We start from the raw sequence: 22,403 nt of genomic DNA, 5'->3' as shown, positions 1-22,403 counted from the left end.
AATGCATTGGAGACAGTTCAAAGGTTTATTGAACTAATACCTGGAATGGGTGGGTTGTTTTATGTGGAAAGATTGTACAACTAGGTTTGTATCTGCGAGAGCTTAAAAAAGTAAGAGGTGGTGTACTGAATCATCTAAGGTCCTGTGGAGAGGATGCAAGAATCTGGAATGCAGGGTCACGATTTAAACGTAAAGTATCACCCATTTAAGACAGAGATAAGGTGAAATAATGTTCTCACAGACTGTGAGGGTCTTTGGAGTTCTCTTGCTCAATTGATGGTGGAAGCACAGTCTTTGAATGTTTTGAGGATCATTGCTGAATATGTTCTTGTTAACCAAGGGGTGAAAGGTTATCAGGGTTGGCAGGAATGTGGAATTGAGAATGCAATCATGGCAGAGGTGTCTTGAAAATGGTCTACCCCATCCCTAATTTGTATGTTCACATTGTTACAAACAGGCACCAGACACAATTTGCCTGCAGTTCCAGATGGGATATCCAAACTGTTAAACTCCCAGGTGAGGAGAGGTGAGTTGGTTCTACATCTTTATTCACCACATCACACCACCTCCACCCTCTTTCCCCCCACCCCCCACCCCCCCCCCCCCCTCCCAACCTCCAACCAACCAACCCCAGTTAGTTGCAACTAGGTTATTTTATAAAGGGTATGATCCCACGTGGATAACTTCCACTCAGACCCAAATGAAATCTTGTTTTGAAAAGAGTCAATTGAACACAACTTTCATAAATTAACAAGGAGTAGGTTTACTAATTACAAAATGCAAGAAGAATTAGTAATACAATGGACATACACTGCTTATAAATAAGAAGGGGGTTTCTTATTTATAAGAAATTGAAGTTTCTTTTAAAAAGACAGACATGTATGGATCAGTTTCTGAAGTGTTCAACAAGAGTGGAAAGGTGAACATTGTGACCATTGCACTGAAGGTTTCTGCTAGAATTAACACTGATACTTGAACAGTGTCAAAGCATAAAAATATCATGGGTGTTTGTGGTGAATTTCTTGCTTGGCAATGACAAGTTGCTAGTTACAAGGGATTGTTGCTGGTTAAATTCCTTGATGAGGGCCCAACTCACCTCATTAATATTCACTTGATTGATTTATTCCCACGTGCACCTAAGTACAGTGAAAAGCTTTGTTTGTGAGCAGTACAAGCAGATCATAGTAAGCAAGGTCATATAGAACATAGGGTGAAAAAAACTGGGACAGAGTAAGGCATACAAGTTACACTGTATAGGAAGCACATAAGACAAGAACAACATTAATAAATCAGCATTATTTGAAGTTAGCGAGTCCCTTCAGCAGTCTAATAACAGCAGGGAAGAAGCCATTCCTGAATCTGCTGGTGCATGTGTTCAAGCTTCTGTATCTTCTGGCTGATGGAAGAGGTTGTAGGAGAGCATTAGCAGGGTGCTATGAGTCTTTGATGATGTTGGCAACCTTTCCGCAGCAATGAGACGAGTAAATGGAGTCCATGGATGGGACATTGGTTTCCATGCTGGTCTGGGCTCACACCCTGGCTGAGCAGAGCCAGTGTTAGTTCTGATAGGTGTAAGCCTGACATCTATGTTTGCTAGAACATTGAAGCAACAAATACATGAATCAGATATTTGAAAACCCAACTACATTTAACATGAAATAATTTCATCACCGATTTGCCACACATGAATAGTAAAGATACTTGGGGGGAACATGGGGGAAGGGGTCGTGGTCAGATGCTGGTCATGGTGATTTGTGATTGGTGCTTGCAAATTGACCATGGCCACCCCAATGACACCGAGGATAGCAGCAATAACTGACCAATGCTCGACAGTGGAGAACTATTATTCATTCAACTTCCAAGGGATAGAGAATCCTCGACTTGTACAGCACGGAAACAGACCCCTTTGGTCCAACATGTCCAGGCCAACCAGATATCCAGATAATCTAGTTCCATTTGCCAGCATTTAGCCCTATCCCTCTAAACCCTTCCTATTCATATACGCACCCAGAGCCTTTTAAATGTTGTAATCATACCAACCTTACCTCTTCCTCTGGCAGCTTATTCCATACATGTACTGTCATCTCATGAAAATGTTGCTCTTAGGTCCCTTTTCAATCTTTCCCCTCTCACTTTAAACCTATGCCCTCTAGTTCTGAACTCCTCTACCCTGGGAAAGAGACCTTGGCTATTCACCCTATACATGCCACTCATGATTTATAAACCTCTATAAGGTCATCCCTCAGCCTTTGATGCTTCAGGGAAAATAGCCCAGCCTCTCCCTATGGCTCAAGCCCTCCAACTCCAGCAACATCATTGTAAATATTTTCTGAACCCTTTCAAATTTAACAACATCTTTCCCATAGCAGGGAGACCAGAATGGATTCCAAATGTTACCTAACCAATGTCCTGTACAGCTATAACATGACCTCCCAACTCCTATACTCAATGCTCTAACCAATAAAGGCCAGAGTACTGTAGAAGCCACACAGCATTACTGTACCTCATGGTATATCATATCAGTGTAATGATGGTCTGTGCAGAATGCAGTGAGAAGTTGAGCTTTTGATGTGGATCTGTGGTAAGAAGTGTGTTGAGGACTGTAGGTGCTTTCACCAATTTGCTGCACAGGCTGATCATGAATGTGCTGGTTGATGGAGACATGCCCCTCCTGATCAAGGTACAGAATGGCTCACTCTCTGGTGAAGTCAGCTCAGCTGGTATCTATAGCTGATACCAACGACTTTCTACAATCCAAGAACCTTTGTTGTTTCTTCTGGTTCCATTTGTGGCCATTCCCACCAGAGGTCCTGTGTTCTGCTATGGGTCATCACAGCTGCCTACCCAAGGTGGGGAAAGCAGATGCAGGAGGACTGGTGTCAAGAGCAGGTCCAGGAGCAGCAGCAAGTCCTGTGGAAAACAAGGACCTCCCAGGTCAGGGAGAGGTCAAAGCACAAGGTCCATCAGGCTGCTCAGGGTGTAAAATAGCAGGTTGGAGTTTTCTCATCCCTACTCCATTTCCTGTTGTACACATCCCAGGACACTTGATGGATGCTGGAGTGGGGCCATGCTCTTCTAGTGTGGTGAAGGTGACTGCCACTCTGAACTGCTATGCTGCCACTGAACTGTGTGCAGTCTGTCAGTCATGAAGCCACGAATGAGGAGATGAATGAGGACATTAGGAGGAGGAAGATCTATGTTTATGACAGAGCTAGCTATCTCAATGCTACATGCCAGCAAAAACCTCATTGACACTCTGGATGCAGCAGACATTTATGGATTGTAAAACAGCTTTCAGATATGATGCTGAGAATTTTTCATAATCGGTGTGAACTTCAGCTTTTATTAATTTTGTTTGCTTTCCTTCTTGCTGTCTGTAATACAAGCTCAAATTTGAAATAGTCTGATTGTTTGCCTATATGTGATATTCTCCAATTGGACAATGACAGTCTGCAGGTCTATAGTGGGGATGGGGTCATGTTGACTTAAAGACCTTTCATACAGGATGTAGCTATGTACAAGTAAAATGTGTGGTATGGTATCTAAACAGTGACACAGGTGAGAGAATTTGCATAGGAATATTAACTGTGCTGGCTACATTCTTTATATTCACTTGTCATGGACATTGTTGGCTGGACAGCATTTCTTGGCAGTAGTAAGTTGCCCTTGAGAAAGTGATGGTGAGCAGCCTTCTTAAACAGCTCCAGTCCATGTGTTTTTGGTTTACTCACAATGCCCTAATGGAGGGAATTTCAGGATTTTGACCCAATGATAGTGAGGAATGGCAATACAAGTCCACATGAATGGCTTAAACAGAAACGTGAAGGTGGTAGTATTCCAATGTATTGCTGCCCTTGTCCTTTAAGGTAGAAGTGGTTATGGGTTTGGAAAGTGCTGTCTCAGGAATTTCTGCAGTGTATCTCGTAGATCGGAAACATTGCTGCTACTGAGCTTCAGTGGTCGAGGGAGTGGATGCTTGTGGATGTGGTGCCAATTAAGCGGCTGCTTTTTCCTGAATGGAGTCAAGCTTCTTGAGTGTTGTTGGGGTCGCACCCTCCCAAACAAGTGGGGAGTATTCCATCACTCTCCTGATTTGTGCCTTGAGGATAGTAGACAGACTTTGCGGATTCAGGAGGTGAGTTACTCCCCACAATATTCTTACACATGACCTTTAGAATCATAGGGTTATATAGCACAGAAACTCATTCATGCTTACCAAGTTTCCCAAATTAAACTCGTCCCACCTGCCTGCATTTGGCCCATATCTCTCTAAATGTTTCATATCTGTATACCTATCCAAACATCTTTTAAAAGTTGTAACTGTACCTGCATCTATCATTTCCTCTGGCAGTTCATTGTACACACAAACCACCAGAAATCCTCTCAAGATGTCTTATCATGTATTGAAGTTGTGGATAGAAAAATGGACTTGCATTTGGAGAGCACCTTTCTGACCATTGAGATATCTCAACCCTCAACTCTCAATGAATGAAGCCACTTTAAAATGCAATTACTGTTATAATGACAGAACTACAGCAACAATTTCCAGACAGCAATTTCCCCAGAACAGCAAAATGATAATGATGGAATAAACTGTTCTGATAATGCTGATTCTTCTTCAAATTTTCTGGCTTAAAGCAGGTTTGACCCATAGCCCTCTGACCTCCACTGAAGCTTGGGCAAGGAGGCACCTCCTGAATTCATTCCAGCCAGAATGGGAAGGGCATTGAAATCCATTGATAGTGTCTAGAACCACAACACCTGTCCAACCAACTGAGTCAACCACCTCCTCAAGTTGGCTGGAGTGTTGCGTTAGTATATTTTCTTGTGAATATTGTAACCTGAAGCTTTTGATACTGATAGTGGAAGCTCCAATTTCTTTCTATCGCAGAGTTGTTCAGGAATCTCTCCCATCCTTACAACCTGCTGTTGGCATATGTTGGAAAGATTTAAAAGAAAATGTTTAACCTAATTGATTGACCACATTATGAAGATACTTTCTTTTGGAGTGGGACCATTCGGCACAGCCACTTTGGCGCAAGCGATTCGGCGCGGCTGGTTTGGCACAGATCCATTTCAGCACAGACCCATTTTGGCGTAGAACTGTTTTGTAGTTATTCAGTAGTAGTTATTAAACTACTATTATTAAAACTATTAAAATATATTAAAATAAACCATATTAATATACAAATTATTAAAATAAAATAAAACCTGTTAAAATGTCATCAACAATTTTGTATTTGCCTTTTTTCTTTCATTTTTATTTTCTCTTTAACATTTTTACTGAAGAGGATAAACATTATTTTTCTTTTTATTGCTTTCATTAATGCTTGTAAGTGAGCCTGAAAAGGAATAAATAAGAGCTGCGCCGAATCGCTCATGCCGTAATGGGTCCGCGCCGAAATGGGCGGCGCCAAACTGGCTGCACCGAATCGCTCGCGCTGAAGTGGCTGTGCTGAATGGTCCTACACCCACTTTCTTTGGCTTTCATGAATTTGAGCCAGCCTTGAACCCAGAGCTTCTGTCTAAGAGAGAGGAATACTACCCATTGTGCCTCCTCACCTCATTCCTGTCTTGGTTCAAACAGGGACAGAAGAGTTGAATTCCAGTGATGAGCTGAGTTATATCTGTTGATTACAAAAGAAGATAGCTGTGATTGCTGGATTCCAATTATCTCAGCCATAGGGCATCACTGCAGGAGTTCCTCAAGCCAGTGTCTTAGGGCCAACCATCTTCAGTTGATTTGTCAATAACCTTGCCTCCATCATAAAGTCAGAAACATGCATGTCCTTTGATGATTGCACAAACTTCAGTTCCACTCTCCACTTCTTAAATAATGAGGCAGTCCATGCCCAAATGTAGCAAAACCTGGATAATGTTCAGGCTTGGCCCAATAAATGGTAATTGGAAAGGAGTTGAGATTCAAAAATAAAGTCAACAATATGTTTGTTCTATGTGAAGCCTCATGAAAACTTGGGGCAAGTTAAAGCTTGAAATATATTTTCATGCCAATGAAAATGCATTAGCATTAAACTTCTTTAATTCTATCTTACTTTCAAGATAAAGTCAGCAGCACATGACAATAACGTGGTACGTGCTTCACTTTATGCTTAAAGTTGTTGTGCAAATGCTAAGGATAGCAGCATTCCCTACTGAACTCCAAGCATAAGGAAAGGGAGAAGGAGAATGACAGCTCGCATGGAATGCTCAGACTTGGCAAGGATGATGCAATGGTGCTGAAGAGATGTGTTGGAATGGTGTTAGGGGAATGGAGGAGTGACATGGGAAAGGCCTGTCTTCCTGGATGTTGTGGCAGAGCGGAGGAGTCCATCAAAGTAAGAAACTGAGGGCATAAAGGAAGTTGACAATGTAATGTCCACACACAAGTCCATTGCAAGGTGCTGGCAGGCAGCATTCTTACAGGGCTTTAAGTTACACCTAGACCTCAGTTATCCTTGTTGAGAGTGATCTCAGACAATATCCTTACAGTGCATAGATTGGACATTCATCTAAGACTGCAAGGTTAGCTGTGTCCCACAGAGTAATGAGTATAACATTAGACACATGAATTCAATAAAGAGTGAATTTAAAAAAAACACAAGGTTATGGAAGAAATAATAAAGGAAATGTCCCCAAACCCCGTCTGACTATCAATGCATACCAGCTGTGAGGAGTGGTTATATGTGTAGCTGTCTGACTGAGAGACCATTACAAATGATGATGATGCAAATATAAATAGTGAAATCAATTTAATGTGAAACATTTAAAAGTGCAATTTAATTTTGAAAACTCCCACACTACCTATGCGTTCATAAGTCTTATGTTAATGCTAATGAAGTAGTGCAGAAGAGTTTTGACCATATGGTGGAGCCTCCATGTTTGACCTCTGTTCTAGCCCACCTGTACCTGCAAAATTGTCAGCTGACAGCAGGTTCTGACAGTGAAAACATTCCCCTGCCCCATGATTGCTCATTCTTCCCGTGGAACCTCACATGTCAAATGTAAGCAGCTGAAAAATGGGAAAAGGCGAAAGGTGAGTGTTATACACATGTATTGTCAGGAATGGCAATCTTGACTATACCACCTGCATCATCTGTTCTTAAAAATAGATCCATGTAGTATTTTGCATGCAAATAAACAAATTAGGAGCAGGAATAGGCTACTTGATCGTTCAAGCCTGTTCTGTGATTCACTAAGGACGGTAAGAGGTGGTATGGTGGCTCAGTGGTTAGCACTTCTATCTCACAGCATCCGGAACCGAGGTTCAATCCCACCCTCAGGTGACTGTGTGGAGGGAGGGTTGGTGTGGACTCAATAGCCCAAATGACCTGATTCCACGCTGTAGGGATTCTCTACCTGAGAGGGCAGAGTCTTGATTCAACACCCCATTGAAAGGCAGTACTATAACATCAGTCCAGATTGCCTGAGGCTGAGAGTTTCACTTGAACCTGTAAACAGTTAACTTAGAAACAATTTTATTACAAACTGTACCATGACTGACATGGATAAATTAGAATGTAAATTTGAATTTTGGTGTTTTTTTATTGTAATGTACAAATGGTGGATATTTGTCATTCTGAAGTAAAAAATCACTTTTAATTTCTGGTAGTAATTTAAGAAAACCTGAGAAGAAATTGTATCTTCTCTTTTTAAAAATAGAAACTGTTGTTTGACAAAACATTTTCATTTTAATGATGTTCAAGTTATCATTTTTTTAAGAAACACAGTTTCATTTGTAACCAGGTAGTGCAGTCTTTGACGTTGCTCAGCCAAGTACAGCTTGCCAAAAGAAAACTCTCGGAATGTTGTTGCAGGTTTGAAATCCTGACCTGAGGAGTTGATAATTGGGCATTGGCAATAATTGCAAATTTTTATATAACAACAAGTTCTCAAGGTCGCAGCTCCTTTCCACCAAGCTTCAAAAGAGACACTCTTCATTGGCCAAATGTGTGCAATTTGTTCAACATCAATGTGTGTGTCCATTTTACCATGTTGTGTAATGAGTGAGAACAGGGTACAATGACTCACTTGATTGTTTTCTGTGCTTTTTGGTTGGAATTCTATTAGCCTATGTTCATTCTGGCAAACCCCACAGCCTTAAATAAAATTCAATGAAACAAAAAAACAGGGTAGTACTAAACTTACTCTTTGACTTCTTTATCAATGCAGGTGCAGTCTGGAGATTTAAGTATGCAAATTTAAAATGAGAGCACCCAATAATGCATCTACTGAATTGACATTGACCCAATTACATACACCTTTATTGATTACTTGGCTGGTGCCACACTGCTGGAAGAAATTTAAGCTACCTTTTCATTGTGAGCCAGTTATAAACATAGCCTAGTAACTGAGAAATTCAGACAATAAGCTCTTAGTCTTGAGAAGTAATGGTACAGCACCAACAAAAATTAAGTTAATAAGGAATGTAATTTTTAACATACAGGATACAAAGGTGCACTTAGCAGAAAACAGAGTGGATGTTTTGGGAATGATTGTTAGAGGAATGAAATAATACTGCACTGCAATGGAAGAAAGGTGGCAAAAACTCAGCAATTGAGACTCGTCAAATTCAGAGAGATATGGAACTAAGCTTTTCACATATGTGATGTAAATGTGTAAAAACTCTGTTGCAGTTTATTCAGCCGCTGTTCCTGGTAACTATTCCCCACATTCAATGGGTACATCATCCAGGCAGTTACACTGAACATTGCGATTGCCCACCAAGTGATTTCCCTGATTGAGAGTGTTGCCGCCTCAATGTCAGAAATATTAACCAACCACCCTGCCCCTGTCAAAGCTGAACAAGCTCCAATTACATTGTTTAACCATATGCCTTTGTATCATCTTTGGGAGGAAAAGCCCAAGCTCAACCTGCCTTTCCCATTGGCCCACATTCACTGTTCAGGAGGCTGGCATATCAGTCCTCATAAGACAAACCAGTAGAAGTACGCCACTCAACATATCAAATCTACTCTTCCATTCAATAAAATTAGAGCAGAGCTTATACACTTAATGGTAAGATCCTAGGGAATGTTTCTGAACAAAGAGACCTTGGAGTTCAGGTTGATAGTTCCTTGAAAGTGGAGTCGCAGGTAGATAGGATAGTGAAAAAGGCGTTTGGTATGCTTTCCTTTATTGGTCAGAGCATTGAGTGTAGGAGTTGAGAGCTCATGTTGCAGCTGTACAGGACATTGGTTAGGCCACTGTTGGAATATTGTGTGCAATTCTGGTCTCCTTCCTATTGGAAAGATGCTATGAAACTTGAAATAGTTCAGAAAAGATTTACAAGGATGTTGGCAGGGTTGGAGGATTTGAGCTACAGGGAGAGGCTGAATAGGCTGGGGTTGTTTTCCTTGGAGCGTTGGAGGTTATAAAATCATGAGGGGCATGGATAGGATAATAGACAAGGTCTTTTCCCAGGGGGAGCCTAGACCTAGAGGGCATAGGTTTAGGCTGAGAGAGGAAAGATATCAAAGGGACCTAGGGGTAACTTTTTCACACAGAGTGTGGTGCGTGTATGCAATGAGCTGCCAGAGGAAGTGGTGGAGGCTGGTACTATTACAGCATTTAAAAGGCATCTGGATGTGTATATGAATAAGAAGGGTTTAGAGGGATATGGGCCAAGTGCTGGAAAATGGGACTAGATTGGGTTGGGATATCTGGTCGGCATGGACGAGTTAGACCAAAGGGTCTGTTTCCATGCCGTACATCTCCATGACTGTATGACTCTAAGCTAATAATCCTCAAATCTATTCTCCTGCCTTTTTCCATAATCATTGATCCTCTTACTAATTATAAATCTAGCTCAGCCTTAAATATATTTAATATGATGTGAAGGTGCTGGTGTTGGACTGGGGTGGACAAAGTTAAAAATCACACAACACCAGGTTATATTCCAACAGGTGTATTTGAAAGTTTGTACTTTGTAGCCATCTGTAGTAAAGAATTCCATAAATACAACAACCACAGAGAAAAAAAATCCTCAATCTGTTTTAAATTTGCAATCCCTAATGCTGAGATTCTGCCCTCTGATTCTAGATTCTCCCACAAGATGGAACAATCTTTCCACATCTGTCCTGTCAAATCCCTGAGGATTTTTTTTCATTTCAATAAGCTTGCCTCGCATTCTTCTAAATTCTAATGACTATAAGCCCATCCTATTCAATATCTCCTCATAAATCTACCTCACTATACCTGGTATCAGGTAAGTAACCCTTCTCTAGACTACCTCCAATGCCAGTTTGTCTTTACTTAGATATGGGGCTCAAATTGTTCACTGTTTTGATCTTGAAGATGCAGGGAATTTCAAGAGACTTAAACCAAAATCATTAGAATTTGATCTTCATAATCAGATGAACCTCTAAGAGCTCATAAAATCCCAAGCAGATAAATCCTTCAAGCAAGAGATGAGGCTTGACAGGAAATAAACTTTCGCCGTTGAAATTTGCAATCCCCTGCTGGACAGTTCAATAGATTCGTGGCAATGTGCTAATGTATATATAGAGGGTTCCTTGCTTTAAAAAAAAATACATGTTGATTTTTTTTTTCCTTGCATCCATCAGGGCAATTTGCAAGAAAACAAAAATGGACAGGAAAAACGACATCTATTCTGCATGACAGAAGCGTGCTGATTAGTTGATAAGAGGGTTATGATTGACAGAGGCGTTGCCAAAGAGAATACCTTTGGTATTAATGAAAGTAACTTCTAGTATACACAAGTGTGCTGCATTGCAAGCATGACTGACAATCTGACATTGGTTGTCAGCTTAATTTTTCACACACTCAGAGTTATTATGCAAATTTCATCCAGTTGTACAATCAAATATAATGTCAGATGCTTATATGTACTGAAAGTTGGGTATATTGTACATAAAGCATGTTTGTTACAGGGAGAAATAACATGTACATACACTGTGCCGGTTTCAACTCAACAAAATAGATGACAGTCATTCTCAGATTCATTTCTCCTAGTTCCTCAGTGTCAAACTACTTCGTTTAAATTGAAACAAAGTTTGGCACCTTACTGTTAGTTATCATTCTACATGGCAACTCCTCTTCCAGATTCCACTTCCTAATCCATCAATACGCTCCTCTAATACGGCATATATCCTTTACATTCATTTCACTTGTGAATTGTCCTGACAAGTGCAAGATGAAAGGCTTTGACAAAATGTCTTTTCTCAGCAAAATGGTGTATTGAGTCAAGTGCTTTATTCAGTCCTAAGATGTTCAGTTTAGGTGGATTGGCCATGACAAATGTAGGGTTACAGGAATAGGGTAGAGATGGGTCTGGGTGATATGCTCTTTGGAAGGTTGCTATGAATTCGATGGGCCAAATAGCCTGCTTCTATACTACTAAATGACTACTTGTGAATTGTTCCTTTCTTGCTCTGCCTTTATACTGAAGTAGACCACCTGAATGGAGTTCTTTCTAAGGGGAGAAACAGATGCTTAGTAAGCAATTAATTAATTATAGTAATCTACTTATTAATACTGCATATTAGTACTCCAACCAAAAAGGTACAACTCTCATCTTCCTGGCTAGCAAACTGCACTGCTTCATCAGAGACAATCACTGTGTAGAGGTACTTGGGAGTCCTCAGGTCCTATTCACTTTCATTGTGACAGGCCACCCATGCATTTCCAACACATAGAGACATCCTATCCAACTTGAACAAGATTGCATTCAACTCTAGTAATCTGTGCTGTCACTGGGAGGTCCTTACAGCAAATTGCAGGTAAAAACAACTCACTTGTGGTGACTTGCAAAAAACACAAGTGGAAAGCACAGCCAAAGGAGAGGACTCAATTTTGACAATCTTACATTATTATCAAAGGTCAAAATTATTCCAAATCATCTGTGAGGTGAGGACACAGTTTAATGTTTTCCATCCAGCAAGTGCTTACCAACCCATTCTGAATACATCTTCGGCTGTCATTGCTGCATAAGTATTTGATTCAGAAGGAGTTAATGCTAAGGAGTGTATTAAGATCCATCCAATATGATGTTATCATAAGGACTTAGGAAGAAGAGCCCTGAATTTCAATGGAGGCAAACCTATCATTTCGGCCTTCTCCTAGCCATTGTAGTTAATTCTTATCATGTAACTTGCGCCTGATTGCTATCATGCAATAAGCTATGTTTTATTTCAGACAAGAAGCTTTTTAGGGCTCGTTGTGACACAGTGGTAGTGACTGTACCCCTGGACTGGGATGACCAGTTCAAGTCCCAGCTGTTCCAGAGGTGTGTAATAACACCTCTAACATATTTTTCTAATCAGTCTGTTCAAATAAAAATTAGCTTCTCCTCATTAGACCATTAAGTGATTTTACTTTACCACACTATAGATCCCAACCTGAAAGAAGGGTTGTGATCTAAAGGGGGACACAGATCGAGGGCAAGTGGTTAAAGACCAGAGGGGAAGTGGAGGAAAGATGCCTCGCAGAAGTGATCCAGGAAGGTGTTGCCTGAAAGGAAAGAGAAAATAGATTCAAATCAGAGCCTTCTGGGAGGAGGGGTCAGAGAAATCCTTAACATTGACAGGAAGATTGAGACGGAAGAGGGGATGAATAGGACAGATCCAGCAGAGAGCCAGCACACAGGCAATGGGCAGAATAACCTCCTAGTGCTGAAAAATGCTGAGATAAGAGACAGGGAAAGCTTTACAGCTTCCCATTGGCTCTGCCACATGATGATCTGAGAGTGGATTGGTCATCTTATTGGAGAGGCTTTGGGGAGGCCCCAGGTGTGAAGGGCTTTATGTAGGCATTCTCAGAGTGCAAGACTGAGGTCTTGGACTGCAAATTGGAGGTCCAAAAGAAAAAGGAGATAGTGGCAGCAAACCTACCTACAGGCGAAAAAGAGTTCAGCTAGCTCATACAATATGACAGGCAGCAATGTGGATCTCTCATACAACAGTCACCAGTTTTGCTTGTGACATTATCGAAACAGACACTTAGTGGATTAAAGTTTGAAATTGGTGCAATTTTCCCTGGAAGAAACAGAAGTATCACACAGTGTTCAACCTGCAGAATTACCATTATGACCATGAAGCAATTCTTCAACTGTATTGAGAGACTAATACAGAGGCTTTATGAGATTTGAATCATTAGCCATGTCTACCACTTCAGTAACTACTGCAATTTCTCCACCATCTTCTTTTACTGCTTCCATTATGGGGTGAAATTTTATCCAAGTAATTGATTGTTACCAGAGAAACCGGCAATTGTCATGTGCAATGGTATTATTTAAACTGGTACTTTACCAGCTCCTGTAGATTCTGGGCACTATATTCACTCATTCCACCAGCTTGGCTATTCCTGCTATGCTGCCAACCAGAAATTGTGCCCAGATCTCCTCTCTTTCTGATAGAGCTTCCAGAACCTTCAGGAGGAATCTCGTTTTCCTTTATAAAATCAGAATATCGCATGATAACATGGAAAAGGGAAAACGTTGGCATTGCTCCTGGACTGGTAATTCAGAGACCCAGAAAATGTCCTCAGAACCTGGGTTCAAATCCCAATACAGCAGATGGTGGAATTTGAATTCAATATTGTCTGGAATTAAAAAATTTAATGATGAGCACAAACACATCTTTGTAAATAAATCCCACCTGGTTCTCTAACATCCTTTACCTGGTCTGGCCTACATTTGATTCCAGACTGTCTACCACCTCGTTGAATCACAAATTGCCCTCTGAAAGCAAGGTACTCCATTATACAAACCCACCAGGAAGCCTCAAGAGAAAAGGAATTAAACTAGACAAAACAACCTGACATTGACCCAGGCACCACAAACGACAATGGCAAACTCAGTCCTGCTGACACTGCAATGTTCTCCTCACTAAACTTGAGAGGTGGTGAAAAAAAAACTGAGAGGTCTGTCTCACAGATTTGTGAAGCATCAGTCTGACAAAGTGATTTTGCAGACAAGAAATCTTACAATGTCTGAGACAACACCATCACCAACTTTGGATATATTCTGGCCCAGCAGAAGGATAGACCCACCAGAGATGGCAGGACAGTGGAGGGAGTTGCCCTGGAATCCTCAGCATTACCACTGTACCCCATGAAGCATCCTGGCATCACATCAAATATGGGCAAGGACACCTACTTCTGATTACTATAGATTTGAAAAGGTTCGATCAACTCAAGACTCGGCATCTTGGAATGCGGTATGCCAGCAGCAACAGCAGAATCATATTCCAGAATAATCTACAACGTCATGACCCATCATTTCCCCAACTCTATCATTGCCATGAAACCAGGGGATCAATTCTGGTTTAATTAACATTACAGGAGGGCATATCAGGAGCAGCACCAGGCACATCTAGAAATAAGTGTTAACCTGTTGAAGTTACAAAATAGGAGTTCATGTGTATCAAACAGTATAAAGAGGAAATAATAGATGGAGCTAAATGATCTCATGGTCAACAGGTAAGTTTGGCAGTACTGCTACTTCCTGTTGTGAATTTGTGGTGGACACTTAAACAACTCATTGGAAGAGAAGGCTCTACAAATACCCCATCATCAATGATGGGAGAGCTCAAGACACCAAAGCAAAACATAAAGCTGAAGTATTTGAAACCATCTTCAATCACAAGTGTTCAGGGGATGATATATCTTGACCTCCTCTTTATGCTCGAAACGTCGATTCTCCTGTTCCTTGGATGCTGCCTGACCTGCTGCGCTTTTCCAGCAACACATTTTCAGCTCCTCCAGTGGTCCCCAGCATCACAGATAGCAATCTTCAGCTAATTTGATTCACTCCAGGTGATATGAAGAAGTGGTTGGAGTCTCTGGATTCTATGAAAGCTAGTGCCCTGAGAACATTCTGGCAATGGTACTGAGAATTTTCTGTACCTCTAGCCAAGATCTTCCAGTTCAGCTACAACAATGTGGAAAAATGCACAGTTATGTCCTGTGCATAAAAAGCAGGACAAATCCAACCCAGCCACTTACTGTCCTATCAGTTTTCCTGATCATCAGTAAAGTGATGGAAGGTGTCATCAACAGTGCAATCAAGTAGCACCCACTCAGCAGTGATGCCCAGGTTGGGTTCTGCCAGGGCCACTCAGTTCCTGACTTCATTATAGCCTTGGTTCAAACATGGACAAAACAGCTGAATGCCAGAGATTATATGAGAGTGATAACCTTTGACATTGAGGCAGCATTTGACCAAGTGTGGCATCAAGGAGCTCTAGCAAAACTGGAATCAATGGGTATTGGGGGCAAACTATCTGCTGGTTGGAGTCATATCTGGCACAAAGGAAGATGGTTGTGGTTGTTGGAGCTCAGTCATCTCAGGTCCAGAGCATCTCAACACGAGTTACATAGGGTAGTGTCCTAGGCCCAACCATCCTCAGCTGCTTTATCAATCACCTTCTTCCATCGTCAGGGTCAGAAGTGGGGATGTTTGCAAATGATTGCCAATGCTCAGTGCTGTTTGTGACTCCTCAGATACTGAAGCAGTTTATGTTCAAATGCAACAAAACTTGGGACCATGTCTATGTTTGGCCAGACAAGTGGCAAACCACATAAGTGCCAGGCAGTGACCATCTCCAACAAGAAAGAATTTAACCTTTCCTCCTTGACATTCAATTGCCATCAATTAATAGTGCACTCTTAACATCTTGAGGGTTACAATTGACCAGAAACTGAATTGGACCAGTTATATAAATACTATGGCTAAAAGAGCAGGTCAGAGCATAGACATCCTTCAATGAGTGACTCACTTCATGACATGCCAAAGCCTGTCCACCATCTACATAGCTCAAGTCATTTGTTTGACACCACATCCATAAACATTCACTCCCTCCATCACCAACACTCAGTAGTGGCAGCATGTATCATCTATAAAATGTACTATAGAAATTCACCAAGGCTGCTTAGATAACATCTTAGAACCCATAGCTAATACTACTTAAAGAGCAATGGTAGAAAATACCTGGGGATATGATCACCTGCAAGTTCCCCTCCAAGTTACTCAGCATCTTGACTTGGAAATGTATGGTCATTCCAACAGTATCACTGACTCATATTCCTCGAACACGCTCTTAATGGACTACAATGGACTACATCAAATGGACTACAATGGTTACAGAAGGCAGCTTATCACCACCCTCTGAAGAAAAGCTAGGGTTGGGTGATGAATGCTGGTCCAGACAGCAATGACCCTTCCTGTAAAAGATAAAATAAGTAGTCCTATGGGTCAGTTGGTAGCCCTGATGTTTCTGAGTGATAGAGGTTCTGGGTTCAACTTCCACTCCAATGCTTCAGCAGAAAAATCCTAGCTGATACAACAGCACTGAGGTATTGCTATATTGGATGCATAACTATTGAAATCCCATCTGTCTGCTTGAGTGGGTTTCTTCATACTGCTTCAAAGAACAGGTTAGTTATACTTGGTGTCTCAGTCAATACTTATCTCAAACCAAAATATTATTTGAAAAACTGTTATTTAATCATAATCATGTCACTGTGGGATTTTGCTGCATGTGATTTGATTTATTATTGTCACATGTACCTAGGTACAGTGAAAACTTTTGTCTTGCTTGTAGTCCAGACAGATCATACCATACAAATAGAATAGAGCAAGGAATACAATGTCATGGCTGCAGAAGTGTATTTTGTATATTATGACAGTGACTATACTTCTAGAGTATCTTGATGAAGCATTTGAAAAGTGTTACATGAATATGGTTTCTTTTCTCATATTCATATAACATCTTCAATGTGATTAAATGTCACATCATCTTTCACAAGACTGAAAATCATAATTTAGTGTTAATACAAAGGAGATACTATGATAAATTGACCAAAAGCTTGCCCAGAGAGGGGTTTTTAAGTGTATCTAAGGAGGAAAGAGAGGTAGAGAGAAGGTGATATTCCTTGAGCATTAGGATTATGTAGTTTAAAGTGCAGAAGGAGATCATTCAGAGCATTGTGCTGGCTTTTTGAAAGAATGTCTGAACTCGTCCACTCACCTATCTTTTCTACATAACTTTTTACAAATATGCAGTAGCGCCTCGACTTACGAACTTAATCCGTTCCGGGACCCGGTTCGTGAACCGAAAAGTTTGTGAACTGAATCAATTTTTCCCATTGTTCGGAAAGCGTAAGAATGCTTGGACATAGCAACGAACGCTGTTCACAGCGCACGCGCCAAAGACAAACTGAATGAGATCATGCGGGGCCCGCGCCAAAGACAAACTGAATGAGATCATGCGGGGCCCGAGGGTTTTTGCATTCAACAAGAGCATAGCAAAGCAGAACAATGAACCCACGTGGTCACACACGGGCTTTTTGTGTTCGTACCTTCGTTCGTACCTTGAATTTCGTATGTACGTTGATGCAAAATTTTACGTACAATCGTGTTCATAAACCGATTTGTTCGTGAACGGGGTCATTTGTGTGTCGAGGCGCTACTGTATATTGAATTCCCAATGAAAAAATACTTCCATTGCCATTCCACACGGCAAGTTATTTTGCACAGCGTAGTTCACTGTATGAAACAAAAAGAAATCTACTCATTTCCCCTTTGTTTATCTTTCCCTAATGAGTTTAAATTTATATTATCTGATTGCCAGCCATCTTATCAGTGGAAAGAGATGTTACTTGTTCTATTAAAGCCTTTATTTTTGAACATCTCAATTAAATCTTTGCCTAACCTTCTCCCTTGTTTGCAACAACATTCAACTGTTTATCTATGTTGTTGAATAAACAGTTGCCTTCCCCAATGACTTGCAATACCAATGTATGTCTACTTGATTGGAATATTAATTCTGCTGCTTTATCCAATAGGTGTAAATCTATCCTACTGCAATTTCAGCAAATGAAAAATTGAGAAAAATGCTTCTCAAATAAACAAATTTAAAACTAGTTTAAACAAAATTTGGTAGCTCAATGGCTCATAATTATTTCTAGGTAATGAAAACTAAGAGCAAGGATACTCAATGTTCATGTGTGTGCAGCCTGGCAACCCTCAGGAGCCAGCTTCAGCATAAACATCCTGCTGTCTAGTCATCTGAACCAAAGCTCCTGGAGAACCAAATGAATTTGCCAGCTTTCAAGCAGATTAAACAAATGCCTTATTCAATGCAACGGCCCTCTAATACCAGCAACATTATGTAACAATGGCAGGATATAAACTGTTACACTAAGTTTCACAGGCAGAGGCAAAAAAAAGCATCATGAAGAATGCATCCAATCAAGCGTTTTTAACTGGAACAGATCATTCACTTTTCCTTTCCTCTGTCTCTCCATGTCTCTTCCCCTATCTTTCTCATGCACCGTTTCCTTGCTTTTCCTGGAATACTTGTCTGTTTTCTCTTCCCTCCTTCCCTATCATCACCACTGGTTCTTGTGCTTGACCCTTGATCTGCACTGGGTTCTGTAGTTTCACCGGTGCTGCAGTCAGTTCCTGGCACCCAGCACAGAGTGATCATTCTTTGGACAAGTTGCCAACGTTGCAAGTATATGCCCACCTGGCATAAAACTTTGGAAACAAAGAGCTGCCTTTGTAAAAGCATCATGACAATTGACTTGAAATGTTAACGCTGTTTCTCTCTACAGATGCTGCCAGACCTGCTGTGTTTCTCCAATATTTTCTGTCTTTGTTACGATCCTCTCCCTTGCAAAGAAGACAGATTGTACTCTCTTACCTCTTATATTTTCAAATCTTTCCCATTTGCAAGGTCGCAAAGATAGAGTATGTCTGGTCTGCAAGCATTTCATTTTGAGTTAGTTTAACAAAGAAAAGCAAAGAGCTTGCCTGAATTTAAATTAAAATGGTATGAGAATCTTTCCTACAGAGTTTCAATTCATATCTAAACCAAAAGCCCTGACCCTGGAATTACATTGCAGCTTTAGTGACAAGTGTAAACTTGCAGTGCAGCTGTATGCACAGAAAATCACAGAAGTGGATTTGTTGAGGGAATCGCATGATTAGACCGTAATAATCCCTGAAGAGAGTCGGTTCTGAGGTACGGCAATCTTAATATTGCAGGTGGAAGTTACACCGGCATATAGGACATGGAGAGTTAGATTTTTCTTTTTTCAATCATACACTATTTACTTTCAACTGAATACTATTTAAAATTTAGACCTTACAGTCTTAATTTTAACTTGAATCAAAGTGTGGTCAAACCAATCCAACAGATGTCCCCAGAACATGAGATACAGGTTGTTTGAACTCCCAAGGTTCATTGTTTGTACTGCAATACTAGATCCCCCCAAAGCTGGTGTGAATGGTGTTAAAACCATTGAGATGGGGCAGAACTTGACTATGAGACAAAGCACGGATGAAGGCCTGTACATCGAGTCACAAGGCAAATAAAATAAACAAGAAAGTGGAGTAGCGAGAAAGATTGTCAAAGCTTGTGAATGTGAGAAGGGGTCGTTGAGTGCAGTAATGATAAATTGCTAACATAGGAGAAGCACAAAGTTTGTCATTATATAACCTTGAAGCCTGAGCCGGTCGCAAGGCCTAATGGATACGCATTTGACTTCAGTGTTAGAAAATTGCAGGTTTGAATCCTAGGGCAGTTTGTGGTGTCTTGTGTTGCAGTGGTAGCGTCCTTACCTCTGAGACAGAAGATCTATGTTCAAGTCCTCTTCCTGTCCAGGTGGTGATTCATAATACGTCTGAACATGTTGATTAAAAATAATTATAAATGTAAGGGTAACCATAAACAGATGGAGACTAATCATTATTTGAACCTGTACAAATATATATACAATTGACACTAGGGAGTTGAGGAGGGTTAGCAGCTACATTATTGTAATTTTGCACTTGGGGAATAAATCTAAACAAATAAAGAGCGAGTGTGGTCTTTTCATTCAGCAAATGGCTGCTCAAAGCTTAATAAAAAGGTGTTCTTATCGCCAAGAGGAAGCCATCTTATTACTTATTCGTCATAAATGAAGTGACTTCTATTCATCCTTAAATTAAAATGACTGCATTTTCCACAGACATTGTCAAAAGGCATCAGTTAATTTGCAGCAACCTTTCTTTACCTGGTTTCAAATAAAGCGAGAAAAAGGAGGGGGTTCTGGAAATGTGTCATGTATGCTCTACAAACCATTCAGCATGTCTAACAACCCCACACCACAACTTATGTGCAGGCATTCAAATAACTTCAAATGTGCAAGTTTGAGGTATAAATCAGGCCATTTTTACAAAAAAAAACAGTCTCTAAATTCATCAAAATAGAAATTGCAATGCTTTTAAAACTAGATGGCAAAAAGAAGTGTCTTAATGTTATCAGTGATGGATTAAGCATTATGTACACAATTATCCTTTACAGCTACAGTGCTCAGCTGACAAACCTTCTATTTTACACTTAGTTAATAGGTGTAAGACTAGGTCATCTATGGAGTCTTTTGTTCGTGGTTTGAGAAACAGCCAAAGTCATGTGCTTCTTGTCATTGAGCTTTAAATCCCCAAGGTACACAAAGGCTGGATGTGCATAAGTTCAGCCAGAGCTCAAAGCAGAAGTCAGCTCACAGACTGAATTTCAGCCAGAACTCCCGTATGAGAAAATACAAATTAAACACAAGAATGATTCTTCAACGAAATGCGATAATGTACCTGTGTACAGGTCCTGGCATGTGTACTCCCCCAATCACTTTAAGATGTTGAGATTTTACCTGTCAGCAATATAAAGCACTGGCTCCATGGTGCTTGCAACCTTGCCTCCTGGGGCCTGTGAGAAGGATGATGTCATTCTTGTGACAGTCAGTCTTTAATTGCTGCAGTGAAAAGGCTTGTTATATTTCTCCAAGCTCAGCAGCTGTGAAGACAGCACAATAGACCTTCACAGAGGAATTCCCTTACACGAAACCTAATAATTCCTATTTTGTAGCTCTTAAGTAAAAGTTCTCTCAGTGCAATGTGAACTGAATCGTAAATCAGATACAAACATTGAATCATCTTATTTCATGAAACAGCACTTCAGCTACAATACCTCTGTATAGCCATTGATTATTTTGCTGCTTTTTCTGCACTTCCATTGTAAGAGGTTCTGTTTAGATTTTTGCAGCCTAAACATTAGCCTGAATCCCACAACAGGCATTGGTTTACTGATGGTACTTAATTTCATTTCTACTGTTCATTGAACAACTTGTGCTGCTAATTTCCCAAGCAACCTCATTGAACTTCTATGCCCATTTCCATCAACTTTGTTCAGAAATGAAAGCCAGATCTGCCAAAATAATAAAAATACCTTCAGTCCTTCCTTTGGTAGTAAGCCCTTATCCCTATTGAATGATTTAAGTAACACCTAAATATATTTTTTAGCTTTATTACTGTATTCACTTTGGTTACTGTGAAAATGCATGCACTGCAGATTGATTTGGAAATGACCACTCAACCTTACATGTTGTTATTTCACATTTGCTAGCTCAGAGAGGCAGAAATTTTCATAGACACAATGTCCCACAAGGATAAACTATGCTCATTAACTATAGAAGTGAACTGGATTTGGAATTGCATGCATAGTTTTCTGTTAAGCAAATACCATTACATTTAAGGGAGCAATTTTTAAATGTCTCCATAAAGCTAATATTTGGAAAACGAATGATATATGAAGAAGGAACTCATTGCTTGTAATATAGTAGTTGGATTGATAGTTTGAAAAATCTGGATTTAATTTCCATTTCTTAAAATTTAATTGCAGTTACTAAAAGATGTTATAATAAAGCAGGATTTTAATACCACTTCGAAATAAAGTAACAAAATATCATTGAGATGCATTGTTTTCCAGTCCAGCCTTACAATAAAAGAATATTATACCAGATTATCTAATAATGTGTGCATCAGTTAGGCTGCAGATATCATTATGTTTACTTTTAGCTTCTTTCCAAGGTGGGCTTCCTATCCCAGCTGGAATAACAAATTCATGGCAGTACCATCCATTGGATGACTGATGAAGAAGAGCAAGCCACAGGAAACATCTCTTTAAAGATCTCAAGTCTTCCAGGGTGGCTAGTGATTGGATTGGTGGTTGAGTGAGTGCTGGGTTAAGTATGGATACTCGGGTTGGAATGTCAGGTCAATGGCATATGGTCAGACTGTTGAGGCCAATGGATGTTTGAACTTACAAGAAAATTACATTGCCTGTGCCCACACAGGATTCTCCAGGTCCTCACGTACATGAGCAGTTTACATTCAGTGTTCTGCCACTTCCGATACTTGAGAATCTGGGTCAGATTTTTTTTCTTGTAATGATATGATTGATGAACAGAAAGAATGGTGAAATAATCACATACCAGACCATATGAAAGAGGAACAGGAGTAGGCTGCTTAGCCCTCAAGCCACTCTGCTGTTCAATCAGATCATGGCTGATCCAACATTCCTCAATCCACTTTCCTGTCCTTTACTGATAACCCTTGATTCCCCTAC

General features: G+C 40.4%; 1 long non-coding RNA gene across 4 annotated transcripts; it reads right to left on the bottom strand.

Annotated features, from left to right (window-relative positions):
- Positions 1 to 1,433: 1,433 nt before the first annotated feature.
- LOC122550291 lies at positions 1,434 to 20,740 on the bottom strand. 4 transcript variants are annotated; one of them, XR_006311795.1, is made up of 4 exons: positions 20,591 to 20,740; positions 19,583 to 19,644; positions 5,563 to 5,627; positions 1,434 to 1,593 (listed from the first exon to the last, which is right to left on the bottom strand). It is a non-coding gene; the product is annotated as an uncharacterized LOC122550291 (long non-coding RNA). The 4 variants fall into 4 exon arrangements; XR_006311794.1 differs by having other exon boundaries at positions 20,650 to 20,740; XR_006311796.1 differs by lacking the exon at positions 5,563 to 5,627.
- Positions 20,741 to 22,403: the final 1,663 nt, after the last annotated feature.

The sequence above is a fragment of the Chiloscyllium plagiosum genome, chromosome 5 (assembly GCF_004010195.1).
Source record: "Chiloscyllium plagiosum isolate BGI_BamShark_2017 chromosome 5, ASM401019v2, whole genome shotgun sequence".
Taxonomy (NCBI): Eukaryota; Metazoa; Chordata; class Chondrichthyes; order Orectolobiformes; family Hemiscylliidae; genus Chiloscyllium; species Chiloscyllium plagiosum.
Note: the sequence above shows the minus strand (reverse complement) of the source record. Positions and strands in the feature narration are given on the sequence as shown.